Raw genomic sequence first — 18,123 nt, forward strand, 5'->3', positions numbered from 1 at the left:
GCATGACAAAATTTGACTTGTGTTTTAAAATGATCACTTTTGGACACTACGTGAAGAATAGACTAGAAAGACGAGGGCAAAAGCAAGGAGACCAATAGGGAACCTAGAAATGATGGTTTGGACCAGAATGCTAGCACTGGTAGGTAGCTTATTGATTTATTAATTTACTGATGAGAAGATTTATAAAAAAGAGAAGAGCCAATTAGCTAGATTAACTAGAGGACTGGTGTAGTAGATTGTTCTTCTCTTTAGCAAATATTTCAGTTTCCTTCAATGTAGAGTCCCTTCCTGTGGGAGAATACTGCACATCTGTCTGCTTGAAACCGGGAGGCCATGTGACTTGTTTAATCAGGAATATGTAAGCAGAGGAGAAGTGAGTTGGGGGAAATTGGAGGGGGAGACGAACCATGAGAGACTGTGGACTCTGAGAAACAAACTGAGGGTTTTGGAGGGGAGGGGGGTGCAGGGTTGGGAGGTCCTGGTGGTGGGTATTAAGGAGGGCACGTATTGCATGGAGCACGGGGTGTGGTACGTAAACAATGAATCTTGGAACACTGAAAAAATAAAATAAAATTTAAAAAAATAAATAAGCAGGGCTTTAAGAGCTAGCATTTGGCTTACCACGTCACATTTTCTTCAGCTACAAACCCAGCAATGCTCCAGCTAAAGTCTACCCTCTTAGTTTGGCTCCTGGAGCAGACCCATTGTAGCTTATAACTGAAGAGATATAGTGATGATATGTGGCAAGGAACAAACCTTTGTTGTTGGAGGCCAGTAAAATGTTCAGTTTGCAACATCACCCAGCTTAACCTGATTAATAGAAATGTAGTTGGTATTCACCAAAATCAAATGAAAACACCTGCTAGAAATGCAGGTTTTAGGTATGTTTGGAGTGACCAGGAGTTCAGTTTTGATGAGTGAGATTTGAGATGTTTATTACATAGCCAAGGGAATGGTTAAGTAGCTAGTGGGATATAAGGAGCTGAAGTTCAAGAAAGAAGTACAAGTTAAGGATCTGCATTTGCGAGTCAACAGCCTAAGACTGAACAGGACTACCAGAGAGGTGAATGGATAGGTAAGAAGTCCAGGAACTTGAGTATTCCCAATACTAACAAATGAGACTGAGAAGTATAGATAGCAAGGTAGGAAGATAACCAGGATGTGAGGTGTACTAGAACAAACAGAACAAAGTATCACAAGAATGATTATCTGTGTCGTAGGGTACTGATAAGTCAAGTGGGGTCAGGACTAGGAATTGACTTTGGGATGCAACAATGTGGAAATCACTGATGATCTTACCACGAGCAGCTTAGGTAGAGTGGTCTGGAGAAAGCTTGAATGAGATGGGTTCAGGATCCATTGGTAGGAAAGGAATGAGTCAGCAAGGGTAGACAACTCTTTTGACAAGTTTCCTGTAAAGAGAAGTGGAGACATGATGAAAAGTGAAATGGGGTTGAAAAAAGTCTTGGTGTTTCATTTTATTTTGTAAAATGGATGAAATAACAGCATACTGATGTGCTGATGGGAATGATACGCCATGGAGGGAAACAATTGGTGGGCCGAAGAAAGAGACAAGAATAGCTAGAAAGATGCCTTTTGCTAGCTGAGAAGGGATTGAGTGCAGTACACAAATGGGGATGTTGATTGTGACAGGACCACGTCAGGAACAGGATGGAAAGAAGGCAGGTGGGTACAGACGAAGGGCCATGGGTTCAGGTGGGTGGAGTGAGAACTTGGTGCTTCTGATTGTTTCTGTTTCTCATTAAAATTGGAAGCAAGGGCATCCATTGAAAATAAGGATGTGTAAAGAGCTGTTGGAGATTTGACATGGTTGTATATGTTTCTTCATCCATGTTTGGCAGGATGTGGGGTAAATATGGAGGGCAGGAGAAATGCATTTAGCTATGGTGTGAGGTTGTCCTACAAATCCAACAAAACAAAGATGGATAAAGAGTTTAAGAGTATATTGAGGGGTGTAATTACAAGGACTAACCATGGACTTTTGGAAGGGAAGTGAGGAGTGAGACAATGAAGAGGTATTCTTATGCATGCATTGTTGAAGTTGGAGACTAGGAGGAATAAAGTACAAAATAGAAGCTGTTGGTTGGAAAATGGGCTGCTTAAACTCTAGATTATAGAGAGGCTGTGATAATTAGTAATGACAGGGTCTAGGATATGCCTATGAAACTGAGCAACTGAGTAGGACTTAGGACAAAATCTTGGAAGTTTTTGACTCTGAAGCTACCCCAGTTCATCCAAATTCTTCTCTTAAACATTTCCTCTCATTTAAATCCCTCAATTAAACTCACTTCCTTTTTTCATGACTTTTATCCATGTAAATTTCAAATTATTAGAAGAGATTTCACAGTTTAGTTAAATTAACACTTGAAGCATCATGAGGAATCACTTTGGCTTACCTTAGATTATGTAGAATGAAAATATACAAAGTCACATTGAATAAGGAAGGAGTTTGTTGGGTATTACTTCAGTAACTGATATCAGTTCCTATCAAAGATGCACTAATCATTTATCAAAATCTCAATATATTAAAGAGTTAAAATTGGTTGTTTGTTCAGTATTTGGCTTAATGTCATGTTTTATAAAATATTATCTTGGGATTTCATCCCTGTCAGCATCATCCACTGAATTACTGATATTCTTAAGATGTTGGCTACTATTGGGCGCCTGGGTGGCTCAGTGGGTTAATCCTCTGCCTTCAGCTCAGGTCATGATCTCAGGGTCCTGGAATCGAGCCCTGCATTGGGCTATCTGCTTAGCAGGGAGCCTGCTTCCCTTCCTCTCTCTCTGTCTGCCTCTCTGCTTACGCGTGGTCTCTGTCTGTCAAATAAATAAAATCTTTAAAAAAAATAAAGAAGATGTTGGCTACTATCGTAGTCACTAACTATTATGTTGTGGAAATCAGACATTGAGACAAGAGGTACCTAACTATCAAAAAAGTTGAGTCTGTTGTTTATCTTAAACCCTGGAGAAAGTTCTATTTTTTACCTGACAAATCATAGAAGTGTAAGTTAACTTTGAAGAATCAGAACACCAAGTAAATTTTGATTACTTAGAAAAAGTTGGTGGTAATTCTTTTTATTTTATTTTATTTTATTTTATTTTATTTTTTGAGGGGGAAGGGAGGGACAGAAAGAGAGGGAGAGACAGAATCCCAAGCAGGCTCCATGCCCAGCGTGAGCCCGATATGGGGCTCAGTCTCATGACCTTGAGATCGTGACCCTGAGGTCGTGACCCAAGTTGAAATCAAGAGTCAGATGCTTAACTTACTTAGCCAACCAGGCGCTTCTGATCGTAACCTTTTGACCACATTCATCCATTTCCCTTCCCCTCTACCCTTGTCTCTGGCAACCACCAAACTGTTTTCTGTTTCTATGAGTTCAATCTTTTTCAGATTCCACATATAAGTGAGATTACTTTTGCCTTTCTCTGTCTGACTTATTTCACTTAGCATAATGCCAAGGTCCAGCCATCTTGTTACAAATGGCAAGATATCTTTCTTTTTATTGATGAGTACTATTCCATTATATATCTATATATATCTATATCTCTGTCTCTATCTCTATCTCTATCTATCTGTATCTATCCCTCTCTCTCTCTATATATATATACACACATATCACATCTTTGTTCATTCATCTGTTGATGGACACTTAGGTGTCTCCATGTCTTGGCTATCATAACTAAAGTTACATGAACATGAGTGAGGAAAACTCTTCAAGACAGTAGTTCCAGTGGTGGCATTGCTAAATCGTATGATAGTTTTATTTTTAATATTTTGAGGAAACTCTTTTTTTAATATTTGATGTTTTCCATAGTGGCTGAACAGATTTACATTCCATGGGCTGTTGTTTTCATTCACAAGGTTTTTAGCCATTTGTTTTGGTTTTCCATAGCTATGACATTAGTTCAGTCTTATGTGAGTAAGTAAAGCCCAAACAGTGGTTCTAAATGAGGATGAGGGTGGAGGAGTTGTGGAATCAGCCTGGGGAGGTTTTTCAAACTGCACATTCCTAGCTCCATTATCTCTGCAGGGATGCGGATATTTTCCTACAAACTCCCATTTCAGAATCACTTATCTAGAACACATCCGCAAGTTTTTCTTTGCTTCCAATTGGCAAAATTTAAACTAATACTTGAAAACTAACATTTTTGTGAAGTGAAAAACTATATGGAGCATTAGAATGTAGTAGAAAGGAGGTAATATTAAAAAAAATACTTTAGACCTTAGAGTTTCACAATCTTTTAGTTTAACAGTATTTTGAATCTTAGTTCGACAATCCCAGTAAAAAAAAAAAAAAAAAAAAAAAAAAAACTTTTAAAAAATCCCAGTCATATATATCCATAAGCAACTGTTTTTTCTTTTCCTAGAATTACTTCTTTAGGCATAAGGAGGTGTGTGTGTGTGGGGGGGGGTAGATACTGTGCCATGCATCTGTCAAACAACTATTTTTCCTGCTACTATCACAATTTCAGTAATATTCATTAAATATCATAGCACATGTGTTGTTGTGCTAGGCACTATGTGTGCTTGCCAATGGCACAATTATCACCCGTTTCCATCACAAGCTTTTCCAGTCCTCTGTGGGAGGAACCAGTGTCTTCTTTTTCACTCTCTTGGTGGGTGGTCTGTTGATTTGGGCTGACACTGTGCAGTATGTACTCATTTGGCTAAGCTGTAATTACACCAAGCATGTGGCATTTCTTGCTTTGTCTACAGTAAGATTTAGTGATATAGGAGATGAAGAACTTATCACATATACCTCAAATATTTGATGCAGGAGTAATATGTTGGGGACAGAGAAACTCTATGAATAAAAACCATCTGAATAAAAACAAAACAAAACAAAAACCAAAAGGAAAGAACTCAGGAGTATATGTAATAAGGAAATGACTAGCTCAGATGTGTAGCAGCAGCACTGCAGATTTTGAAATTGAGAAAGAAATTATATACCACCTTTTATTATTAGTTCTTCAACTAGAGAGGACTCTGAGGTCAGGCTGTAAATATTAGATCTGTCTGTGTCTAGAGCATGATTGAAGATGGTGCTCTGTGCGAAGTATATGTTTAGGGACTGTGTATTAATATACCAACAGATTAATTTTAAAAAGCAGACTTTTGTGCTTGGGTGATATTGGAAGTTAATTTCAATTTAGCATTGAGTATGACTTTGATGTTTTAAAACTTATTCGTGAAACCTACATTTAATTGTATACAGCCTTGTATTCTTTGTTAGTTAATATAGATTTCAAAAGTTTGGGATTTATTATTATGGTGATTAGCACAGACTAGTTGCTCAGTAAATAATAGATGAATCAAAGAAATCCAAGGGAAAAAGGAAGCTATAGATATGACATTCCCCCCCACACTCCCACCACTGCTTAAGCCTTAAGCCTAAGTAATGGATTTGAGTGAGCGACTATGACAGGAATAGTGAGCTACCTACCAAGGCAGGCCCTCCTCTGCTTTAGTAAAAGGAGGATAGCTAAACAATGCCCAGATGTCACTTACACTTTTCTCTTGTCTTTTGAGCAGGAGTGACTTGTTTCAATTTGGGGTGAGATTTTTCAGAAAGGTGTGTCTGGGGTTCTCTACATTCTCCTTCAGATTCTACTAGTTGGATAGAGATGATGATGTGTCTTTCAAGGAGAGACACAATAGGCAAGGGAGAAAGCTCCACTAGCATGGATATTAGCCCTGGATTGTGCAAATAGGAAATGAATTTCTATTTCTTTGCATTCATTAAAAGTTTCAGACCTTTTCTTCCCAGTAGTTTAGTTTATCCTAACCAAGGCAGTTTTAAAATTTGATTATATATTTACAGATAAAAAACGTCATGACTCAACCAATAAAATACTAATCAATGCTTGAAGTAGATTCAGATATATATTAGGTGATACATAAGGATAAAAAAATGAAGGATATTGTGATCACTTTTAAAGAAGGGAGACAATTTTAAGCATAGGATTTGGGGAGCAAACATGCAGGACAGAGACTACATATCACACAAAGATCTGGATTTCTGGGTGCTCTAAGATGACCTGAGTTTCAGTTTTGATTTTGCCATTCTGGTAGCTGTGTGATCTCAGAAGCCTGGGCTTTGGGTTGCCATCATCATACAAAGAAATTTAGACTACAGCTACTTCGAAGGAAGCTATATTTAGAGAAGAGACCCTGTTTTTAAAGTAAGAGTTGCTGTAGTTTCTTGGCCAACTTAAGAATGTAATCAGCTTTTAGTTACTTTGTCCTATCATAGCCTGCCTCTGTTGCTATGTACAATATTCATTCTTTGTGAATTGCAAGTAATATTTCATTAGATTTTCTCCAAACTATTACTTATTAGTTTCTGTCAGCCTCTTGCTTTAGAATATTATTTTTTAATTTTCAGAATCAGTACTACATAGAATAATTCTATTTTTTCTATATTTAGTAGTATAATGAGTAAATGAACTTATTTGTATTCAATAGTAATTGAATAAATTAAATAATATTTAGTTGCATATTGGATAAATATATTTTCCCCACATCTAGGTCTAGGTCATAATGTCTTTCCTGTAAAATGAATATGCTGGATTACTTACTCTTTAAGGTTCTTTTCTAAAAAATAAAAACTTCTCATAGCAGGAAGTTGGCCTAAGTTCACTAAGGGGAAACACTGGGCAAAGAAGAGGTGAACAAGCTGGTCAGCATCGAGGCAGCCATAGGCAGGGAGGATTTGTTTTCACTGGGGAATTCCTGTTTATCTAATAGCAACACTTTTTGGATTTCATATTCAAATCTAACACCTTTTGGATTTCATATTCGTGGTCAGTTTTTCTCTCTACAGCTTCCCTGTTTTTTCCCTGCAGTATTTCTCTCTGCAGCTTCCCTGTTCCACTGCATCATGCTGGCATCTTCTTTCTAGGGAATACTTTAACCCTATCCAAGTTCCTGAAAAATCTTTACTTCTCTCTGTGAGTAGGCATTGACAAAGCCCAGCAGGCAGGGGGGCTGTATGCAGTACCTCACTTCTCCAGTAGGGGCGCTGGCCACACTATGTTTGGTTTAACTGAAATTCCCTTTGGGTTTAAGGTTCTGCTTGTGAAATGTAATTTTTGCATGATATCTCTCCTTAAACACATTTTTATTTTATTTTAAATCCTTAATGTGTTTTATTTAACACACATATTTTATATACAACACTCTTACAGTAGTTAGCAGTATTCATCTAAACCAAATAGTACTTAAGGCTCTGAAGTTCTTAATTATGGAGCAAAGCATTTGATTCAAGACATAGACCCTTCCGGAAGTGCCTGGCTGGCTCACTCAGTTGGGCGACAGACCCTTCGTTCCAGCTCAGGTCATTGTCTCAGGTCCTGGGATAGAGCCCTAAGTCGGGCTCCATACTTAGCAGGGAGTCTGCTTGATGGTTCTCTCTCTCCCTCTCTGTCCCTCTGCCTGTCTTCCCCTCATGTTCTCTCTCTCTCTCTCTCTCAAATAAATAAATCTAAATCTATCTATCTATACCCACCCAAATAAAGTTCCTAATTCTTAAGAACTACCATCATCTTTGCCCAAGAATTTGTTGTTGCCCTAACTGGCCTGACTCTGCCAGTAACCATCTATATTTGCCCATTTTTAAAGGGTATTTATATTTAACATGTTATGAATGAAGCATTTTCCCTTCTCCTTATAGCAAGAGGGAAGTCTTGACATTACAATAGCATTACCCATTACACACATAGTCTCTGGCAGCTCTTTCTTCCTCTCCCACTGCCAACACACTTAATATGTATACAGTGGGATGTCCAGGTATCCAAGGTTCATTAAATACACAGTAAGAAGTTGAGAAGGAGAAAAACAGCTCAAAGTCTCTGTCAATCCGTCCCAGAGAAGTTAAAAGGCAAAAAGGTCAAAGTTTCCCTGTGTATGTTTAAAATTTTTTTAAATGAAAGAAGACACTGTTTTTATGTTCTGTGTGTCCAAGTGTTAACAGGATGAGAAACACTTTTTGTTCACATTCCCTTGTAACCTTGAACTGGGAATGTTGAAGTTCTTGCCTTTCTTTTTCATTACATCCCAAAGAAAGGTCATTCCAAATTCACTTGGCAATATCCAGACAAGCTATTTCCTAATCCTCAAAATAGCTTTTACTTTTGAGTGTTTCCCAAAAGTCTTAAAATACATTCATGAACTGTATATATACTTCATTTACTAAACTTTTGGGTTAATCCTTAAGAGAAATATAAAACTTGAAGAACAAAAATATTATAAATCTAGATGAACAGAAAAGCACATTAAAAATTATGTTTTTACTAATAAATATAAAGTAGTATAAATTCATACTGAGAAGAGAAAGACACCAATACCAGGAAGTTTAATTTTGGTGGTTCCTTCTATGGTTCATAATAATGTATTAACTTTTCAACCATAAAATATATATTCTTAAAATATTTTATTTATTTATTTGACTGACAGAGATCACAAGTAGGCAGAGAGAGAGGAGGAAGCAGGCTCCCCGTCGAGCAGAAAGCCCAATGTGGGGCTCGATCCCAGGCCCCTGGGATCATGACCTGAGCCAAAGGCAGAGGCTTTAACCCACTGAGCCACCTGGGCACCCTTCAATCACAAAATATTTTTATTTAAAATAAAAATACTAAGATGCAAATAAGTAACATTATTATGAAGTGATTCAAAATGACAAGTTCTTTTCCAAGGGTTCTGTGTGGTGCAGATTTTCTGCCAAGGTTATGCATTCCATTTTCTGAGATAGGAAACTCATTTCTTTCCTCACTCCACAAATACCTGTTGAGTGCCAACTGGTATTGGGCTAATATTGTGACACAATAGAGGAAGAAATAGGCATTAATCCAATAATCACATATACACATCTATGTAATCACCGTTTGTAATCTGTATTATGAGGGAAAAACATAGGGAGCCCTGAAAGACCTGATTTAGGCTGAATCATAGGGAAGAAACTTGTGAAGAAGTAACCACTGAATTATGATTTGAAGAATGAGTAGGAGACAAGTAGGTAGAAAGCAAGCCATGTCAGTGTGTGTGTGATGGTCCTGAGGTGGGAAGTAGTATGGTATGTGTGAAAATATGAAAGAAAGCCACTGTGTCCAGGGGACAGAAATTGAGGAAGGAAGTGTCCTTCAGGTAAACTGGCTATTAGAGTCTGAAGTCTAGCTAAGGAAAAATAAACATCTGAGTTATGAATTAGTTCACATGTATAAATGGTAGCTAATATTTTCTTCTGTTTACCCATTGAATTTAAAATTAGATTTCCATTTAGTGATAAAAACTGAAAGGACTAGGGATAGACTTGGAGGAGTCACAGGGAACTTTCTGGAGCCATGGAAATATTTTATATCTTATTTGGGATGCTTGTTATATAGGTATGTATGTTTAACAACTCACTGAATTAAATTTTACCTCCATTGGAAAAAACAGATTTATGGGCTAATATGAAAAACACATCAGCCTTATTTGGGTAAGGTACTCTCTTATTAAAATAAAAATAGAATTAAAAAATAAAATCTAGCTAAGGATTGTGATCTTTATTCTAAGGCTGAAGTAACTTCTTTTTTTTTTTTTTTAAAGATTTTATTTATTTATTTGACAGAGAGAAATTACAAGTACACTGAGAGGCAGGCAGAGAGAGAGAAAGAAGGAAGCAGGCTCCCTGCTGAGCAGAGAGCCCGACACGGGACTCGATCCCAGGACCCTGAGATCATGACCTGAGCCGAAGGCAGTGGCTTAACCCACTGAGCCACCCAGGCGCCCCCTGAAGTAACTTCTTAAAGTGTTTTAAACAAAGAGGTGGCAAAACCACATGGACATCTAAACAAATCACTCTTGGTCTGCTGTGAAGGATAAATCAGAGGGGGAGATGACAATGAATGAGGGAAGACCAGCTCAGGGCCTATTCAAATCGCTTGTGGGAGAATTGATAGCAGTAGTGGTGGAGAGAGAGGGAAGTAGGGAGGTCCAAGGGACTTCTAGAAGATAAAATCAAAGGAGAGATCCTAGATTTCTCACCTAGTGAAACTTAGAAGCATGGAGAAAAAACCTAAATTGATGAGGCACCATCTTCTCCCCTATTGAAGAGCAGGTAGCATTTATGTGACATCAGCAAAGGTGGCTGCTGAAGAAATTAGATGAGTAATTGGCCATCACGTGGTAAAAGTTTCACTCAGAAACAGGAAAGCCAAAGTTATGGCAAGATAGCAGCCAAACTAAGGTCGGCAGCAACAGCTGGGAGTTCTCTTGGGAAGGCTTGCTGAATGAAGCAACAAAGCCTGACATTCAATACTTGGTTATATATGGAGTGGCTTATGATTTCCCAGGCAGCTCTGCTCATGCCCCAAAGTAACCCAAGAAAGTGAAATCTGCTAAGTCACCTGGCTTACCTTTGGGGCAGTTCCATGTGTTCTCGAAACATCTCTCTTTCTAGGGTGCAACAGGATAGTCAAGGTTTATCATCCTTCCCCCACTAAATGGAAGCTGCTGTTCTAGAAAGATCTTGACATGGGGAGTTAGAAGACCTGGGGCTAAAGGGTGGCTCCAAACTTCTCTAGTGGTGTGCATTTTAGAGGTGGTTTCCATCATAATTAAAATGTGATTGCTAAAATCTATAACCTTGCAGAGCTGCTGTGAAGGTTTTGTATATGACAGGTACTCCACAAATGTTAGTAATAATAATCATAATAATGCTAAATAACTTTTATTATTAAAATATCCTTTCTCTCCCTTCTTTCTTTTATATAATTTTTCTTTTTGATCTTTTTTTAACTGCCATAGCTTCAGGTATACCCTTATTTGACAAATGTTGCATGCTCGTTAGGTATCAGACACCATACAAGGTGATGAAGATAGAGGGGAGAAGATCCACATTGTCTTTATCCTTTAGACCTTATGTTTAAAGAGATGAAGGCTAGGACTACTCTGTGACAGAGACTACCGCCTATTCACCAAAAATTTGAGTCCTTTTTTCCTGGACACATGGTAGATTACTTTCCCAGCCTTCCTTGCTGCTGGGTGTGGCCATGTGACCCATTAATGGAATATAAGCTTCTGTTACTTCTGGACCAAGATTTTTAAGAGGTAGATGTACTGGGAGCCTGGGTGGCTCAGTGGGTTAAGCCGCTGCCTTCGGCTCAGGTCATGATCTCAGAGTCCTGGGATCGAGTCCCGCAGAGAGCCTGCTTCCCTCTCTCTCTCTCTCTGCCTGCCTCTCTGTCTACTTGTGATTTCTCTCTGTTAAATAAATAAATAAAATCTTTAAAAAAAAATTAAAAAAAAAAAGAGGTAGATGTACTTCCTCTACTCTCTTTTCTCATTTTGCTGGTTATTTGGATGCAGATGATAATAAAGGATTCCAGGAGAAAGGCAAAGCTGAAAGATGGAGGGTCCCTAGATCCCTGATTTACCATGTCTTTTTGTCACCCAGAAAGACTTGCCTTAGACTTCTCCTAAGCAACAATAAAAATAACATCTATTGTGTTTCAGTCATTAGGAAGTTTTGTGCTTATTTGTTGCAGCAGTTAGCTACTTTACTACATTCCTCTTCAGTTCTCATTTTCCTTCTCTATTATAATCAATGACCTTAATACATTTTTGTTGTTGATGTCATCAAGAAGTCACTGTATCTCAGAATATCTAAAACAAAACTTATAATCTCACCTCCGAGACATTTTTTTGACCTACCTCTCTCTAATAATGACCTCGTTATAGGCCAATATATATAAGCCTCACACAGAGGAGTCGGCTTGACCCTCTCTTTCCCTTTCTGAGATGCAGTCAGTTACCCATTTCTCTACCTTTTCTTTTATGATCCTTCTAGAATTTGACTTTTCCTTTTCAGCACCTCTTATACCATCAGTATCACTAAGAAAGGTGTCTCTTTCAAGAGGTGAAGGGGCTTAAATTCAAGTCATGCATCTTGGCACAATGTTGCATCCGCTTGAAGGGATGGTTTTTTCATAGTTTCCATAAAAGTGTCAAAGGAAGGATTTCCTTTCTACCCTGACACAAGTTCCTTGAGTGCCAGAAAGCCCTGTGACTGACACACTAATCAAACCTCTAATGCTTCAAGCTGAGGCGATGGTGAGCATCCACAAGTTTACAACATTCTCATCAGTCTCCCCACTTCCAGTCTATCCTTCAAGCCTTTGCTTTATTAATCTTCCCAAAGTATAGATGTTAAGTATTTCTGCTTAAGAAGTTCAGTGGCTATTCCTTATCTAACAGAATGAACTTGCAGTCCGTGTATTCAAAGCCTACCATGATCTAAAATCATCTCCCTTCTCTTATCTCCCTTCTCTAGCCTTCTATTATTCTTTCCCATATTTCTCAATGAAAACAACATTGGCCTTTTGGGAAAGAACATTCCTTGTTATACTATAATGTCCTAAGGATTATGGCACATTCAGCCACACTGAGCCTATCTACTCAATGCCACCAGAGCCATCCAAAAATTTGACAACAAACATGTCCACACATTTTGGAGATGAGAATAGAACTGTCCTTGGTTGAGAACTTCTATACCACCAACAAAAAACAATATTTATTGAGTGTTTATATCTAGTATTCCCTTATTCAACCTATAGGTATTATTTTTCTGATTTTTTAAATGAAAGAACTGGCTCCAGGAAGTGAAAAGACATAATTAAGAATACATAGCTATTGAGAGAAGGAGAATTGGCTACAAAATGTACACTTACATATTACATCCAAACTGAGCTACTTGGCATCCCTAAAATCCTTTGTTCTACTTTGACTTTCCTCATTCTGTTGATTCTGCCTAGAACATCTCCAGATTTCTTTCTAGATATCCCTTTATTTAATCATGACCTTAGTACCATCCCCTTCGGGAACTCTTCTTTGACCACACTAAACCAGGGATCATTTCTGAGTCACTGTGGTGCTTTCTCCTTTGGTCAGCCAGCTTCACAGTCCGTTTTGGACTGTGCATACAGCTTCTCTCCCATGTTGGATCATATACTCCCTGAGGACAGAGCAATATTTGTTTCATTGTTGCTTAAAATATCTAGCACACATGTACCTTGCATGTGCTAAGCATTCTTGAAAAAAAGAAAAGAAAAGAAAAGAAAAGAAAAGAGGCCCAGTGATATGACAGAATGGGAAAATCATGGACTTTAGAGTTACTTTCACATCCAGGATATATCACCTGCAGCCATTGGCCTTGCACTTGTAATAGAATCTCCCCAAGCTTCAGTTTGCCATCTCTAGAATGATTGACTCCAACTCATTAAAATGAATAGATAAGAATATATAAAATACATAAAATATTGAACACATTATAGGACAAGTGATAGGACAAATGATATTAGAAGTAATAACAATAACAATTAAATATTAGGCCTTAAAAAATTAACACAAACATTTTTCAATACTGACCTAGACTAGACATTTTCCAGGAAGTCCAGGACTGCATTATCTCTTTCTGACCATGCCTGGGGCTGGTGTTTATTAAATGGTTTTGGCTTGAATGCTCCCTTTTCCCACACTATTGAGGTTGGTTCTGAGCCTGGGAAAGCTTAGGAAGATAGGGAAAGATTTTCCTAATATTCCCTATTAAGCTTCTGTGCAAACCTGGTTCTCGAGACACAGTCAGGGTTGTGAGAAGAAAGGGTATACTCATTCTGATCCTTTCTCACAGGAATTTCACTAGAGCATTGCACATCTCATTGTAATTCTGCAAAATTGTAATATTAATCCATCTGTCCATCCATCCATCTGACTACTATTTGACATTTTTAAGTTTCACTTATGTACCTATATCATCCCAGGAACTGGGAAATACAGTGAGGAGAAAGACATGTTCCTCATCTCAAGAACATCACAGTTAAAGAGGCAAAGGAGAGATGAACCTAATAAAATGAACACTGTCATCAACTAAAAAAGCATATACAAAATTCAAACTCTCCTTGAACCTTGATTCCTCTGTTAGCATTGAGGACTATTTATACTGTTTAAAATAACTCATAAAACAGCCTGTTTTTTTCTAATAATATTAAAGCAAAACAGGACCATTCATTACAAAGGCTAATCCAATTGTGAAGTTAGAGGGAATAGTCCACATGAGGCCACCCTTATTTCTGATATCATTTGCAAGTTTCAGAGATCCTTGAAACTGTTCACAGTTTGATAATTCACCAGAAAAGATCACAGAACTCACTAAAAGCTGTTATTCTCATGGTTATGGCTTATTACAAGGAAAAAATACAGATTAAAATCAGCCAAAGGAAGAGAGACACAGGATAGAGTCCAGGACTGAACCAAACATGGATCTTCCAATTGTCTGCTCCCCATGGGGATAGGAGAGCATTACTTCCCCAACAACAACACTGCGTACTGTCAAATGTAAATCTACCCCCACGATATTGGTGTCCAGAGTTTTTTTTGTCAGGGCTCCATCATGTAAGGATGATTTTTGCCCACATGGTTGATTTCAGTCTCCAGTCTCTACAAAGTTCAGCTGACACCACATGATCCAAAGCTTTTACTCTGAATGCATTTTTAATGTCTGGTGTGGCCAGCCCCTATTTTAAATTACATTAATACACTATTTAGTGTCACTCAAGGGTGCAGACAAAGACACTTGTGCCAGGCATGATGTTCCCAGGGCCCAAAGATTCCTCTGAGTAACCAATGACAAAGGCCAGACCTCTCTATGGGCAGGGCTGAAGTCTTTACTACAGATCTATTTGCAGTGTTTTTAATGAGAAACACCTCACAATTTATAGTAATTTAAAATTTTTATTGTCTACCCTAATCATCTATCTAAATGGGTTTTGGGAGTTTTGCTCAAAGGTTCAGAATGAAGTTAGTAAGATGAGTTTAGTGGATTATCAGATATATTAATTAAAATGTTATTTGTAAATAGTAAAAACCTGCTGGTTCTGGCTTAAGCAAAAAAAAAAAAAAAATCAATCAATCAATCAATCAATCAATCCTGGGATTTATTTTGAGGATTAGGGTAGTTCATGAAATTCAAAGACAAGAAGCTATCCTTTCTTCTCTTCTTCATGTATGTGCTTTTTTCTTCTTCTAGTTTGGAAGAAAATTGGTCACTCCAAGATTCAGGATACACATAATTTAACTTTTGAGTTTTGAGAACCTGATCATTTCTCTCATGGCCTTGATTCCAAATTTCTGCCAGAAAGAATCTAAAACACTCAACTTGGAGGAGTTATTTACCTCTGGCCAATCAGCTATAACCAGTGATATGGGGCCACAAAGCATAAATATGTGGCTAGTTGTCCAGAGAAATATGGCAGGGTAGATATCCTACTATCTGTTGACTATTGAGATCCACATTGACTACAAGGGAAGATCATTCATTAAATGGAATGTGGAGAAAGGTTTATGATAACTTAAAAGAAAGCTAGGTAGACTAATGGTTAAATCTTGAGATTTCAAGAAAGCTGATTATAGTTCTATTTTGTGGAACATTTATAGTACCATGTTATGTTGGACTGTGCATTATGGTGAAAAAGACATGACATTTGGATACAGAGGAACCCCATCTCAGTCTCTTACTAATGTTGAAGTTAATTATCTTTTTGGAGTCTTTGTTAACTTATTTATCAAATAGGGAAATTCCCAACTCATGAGGTTGCAATGAATAACAAATGAGATCATGTATGTGAAAACACTTCCTAAAATGTTAACCACACATTAATTATTATCTTTTGAAAATAATCCAAAGATTTTCTATTTTGTATATTTGAGAAAATATATACTTTTAATGAGTCTATTGAGTCTTTTGAACTCAGAATTGTTTATGGATCTAGGTGTACAGATTTATCACCCCAAAAAGTATTTCTTAGGGAGCAAGACTTATCCAACCATATCCTCATCAAACCAGATGACTGATTATTTTAACAATGAGGATATGGTCAATTAGGAGTATTGCAACATATTTCAAAAAATTTCTTTAAAATCTCAGAATTCTTTAATTCAATTCAAAACTGTTGAGTGGTCATGATGTGCAAAAAATTTTATTTTTATTTTTTTAAGAAGAAAGAAGCAAATTCATTTAATACCTTGATCTGGAAGATTTGTTTACTTCTTTAATACCTTTTTCTGATATGTTATAAATTTTAGGCATAATTGCTTTACCAAACAGTTACTGATTTCTTTAATGAAATGATTCACTTTCCCTGTGTTGCCTGGGTAACAAATGAAACTGCTATAGTTTCTCTCACTGTGGTGTATCTAGCAATTAAAATAAATGAGTATAAGCACCAAGTCTACTCATGAGAGGATGTCCTACCTTTCCCAGGGTTCTTCTCCCAATGATAACTCTGAGATCATCCTAGGAAGTTTTAAACTATCCAATAGGCCTGTCCTAGTCACTGTTGTCACAGTGGGAGAACAGGAGAGCTTTGGAGTCGCTCTGAACTACCACTGAAACACAGATATCTTGGTCTATAAGGTGCTATCTTCATTACTTACTGAAGAAAAAAATTCCTCAGTGGTGATAGTCACCACTACATGACTATCCCACTCATGGTTTCTCTAGATATGAGGGAAATAAAGAAAATCTGGTTCTCCTATGCTACCCTCACCTGTCCTAGCTGCATGCTCACATAGCTTGGCTCAGGCCAAGCACACTGGTCTGAAGGCTTTCCAGCTTCAGTAACAAGCTGTGTCATTTCTCTCTGAAACCTTCACATCCCAGCACTGGAATGTGTGACACTCAGTGCAGAGGAGAAACTCCATCTTGTCACAGAGATAGAGAAGACACTTCATTTATTAGAGACAGTTTGGAAGACAAATATTTAATATTATGCCCTATGGTTTAAAGCTAAAATAACTCTCCCATCTCATTTACAACTAACCAAGTCTGTGCTATACTATTCCTCTTTATTATTACTCATATCCTTATTTTCTCTTTGTAACTGTGATCACACAATGCTTGGGACAGCTTGGTTACATAAAGAAGATAACAAATTCGATGAAGAAACTCAGAAACGGAAAGCTGACAAACAGAATAAACAAGTTTATCATATTTCCAAAGGGAGAACATGACGAGTTTGCCAAGGAGACTGCAGAATTTACTAACTTCAGGCTATGTGAGTGTGTAAAATAGCTTCTAGGAATTTCGGTCACTTCCTCACATAACACTGCTAAGTTACAGAGGGATCAGACAAATAAACACAACATTGACAAATAACTCCAAACACATTTATGGGCCATTGGTGTTATCCACCATCTTTGATTGTCCCTCACTTCAATGTATTCTTTATTTCCTAATAGAAGAATATCATGTATGTTTATTATTTAAATCAGGCAGATTTCCTCTGAAGACTACATTTTCACATGTCTTCATTGATACAATGAATAATGGTTTATTTCAAAGCTGCCAAAACAAAGCACAAGTAAAAAATCATAAAAAAGGTATTAATCATATTAATCATATTACCCTCTATGTCTTAGACTTATTTGGATGAAGGGTTCTCTGTGTAAAAGCTTACTTTGATTTTAAGTTTGGTGCAGTTACTGATGCATTACAACTCTTTAGCAGCCCTGAAAGACTGATAAAACAATACCAGGGCTTAATTTGCTTTTTCTGGAATTCTTTAAATTTTAAGTGCATCTCCTTTTCAACCTGGATGTCAATAGTTTGGGAATCGAGTTGTGACAATGCCTCATTAGTGAAACTTCTCTAATAAATGTGAAATTAAAAATAAGAAAAACACAAATTTAAACTACAAAATTAAAGCGAAGAGATTGTTTTATTGTCTTTACTTCATATCTCTAGGCCTTTCCACCCAGAAAGAGAAGGACATTCCCCGGGCCAATAAGGTAAGGTATTTGGTTTGTACATCTCTGCCTTGAATGTATCAACCACAGTTCTCCTCTGATAGGATTTTACACTCATTATTCATATTATCCATATAAATAGGATAGGAAGGTAGGAAGAAGTAAGTTCTTTATGCATATGGTAAAATAAGTAAATTGAGGCCTATGTTTACACAAAGTTCACCTTAGTTTTGAAGAGCAATTTAATAGATTTCTTTAACCATCATGCTTTGGGGGAAGTAGACAGCCTGTGTCCAAGATTAGTCACGAGCAATGGAAGGAAG

The 18,123-nt window shown here is 37.4% G+C and overlaps 1 long non-coding RNA gene across 1 annotated transcript in view; it reads left to right on the forward strand.

Moving 5' to 3' along the window:
• The window catches only part of LOC309865064, a 75,664-nt gene extending 57,830 nt beyond the window's left edge, over positions 1-17,834 (forward strand). The window contains exon 3 of the long non-coding RNA XR_014311934.1: positions 17,799-17,834. This is a non-coding gene — a long non-coding RNA (uncharacterized lncRNA). The remainder of the gene's footprint in view (positions 1-17,798) is intronic.
• Positions 17,835-18,123: the final 289 nt, after the last annotated feature.

Source organism: Mustela nivalis (assembly GCF_964662115.1).
Source record: "Mustela nivalis genome assembly, chromosome: 5".
NCBI lineage: Eukaryota > Metazoa > Chordata > Mammalia > Carnivora > Mustelidae > Mustela > Mustela nivalis.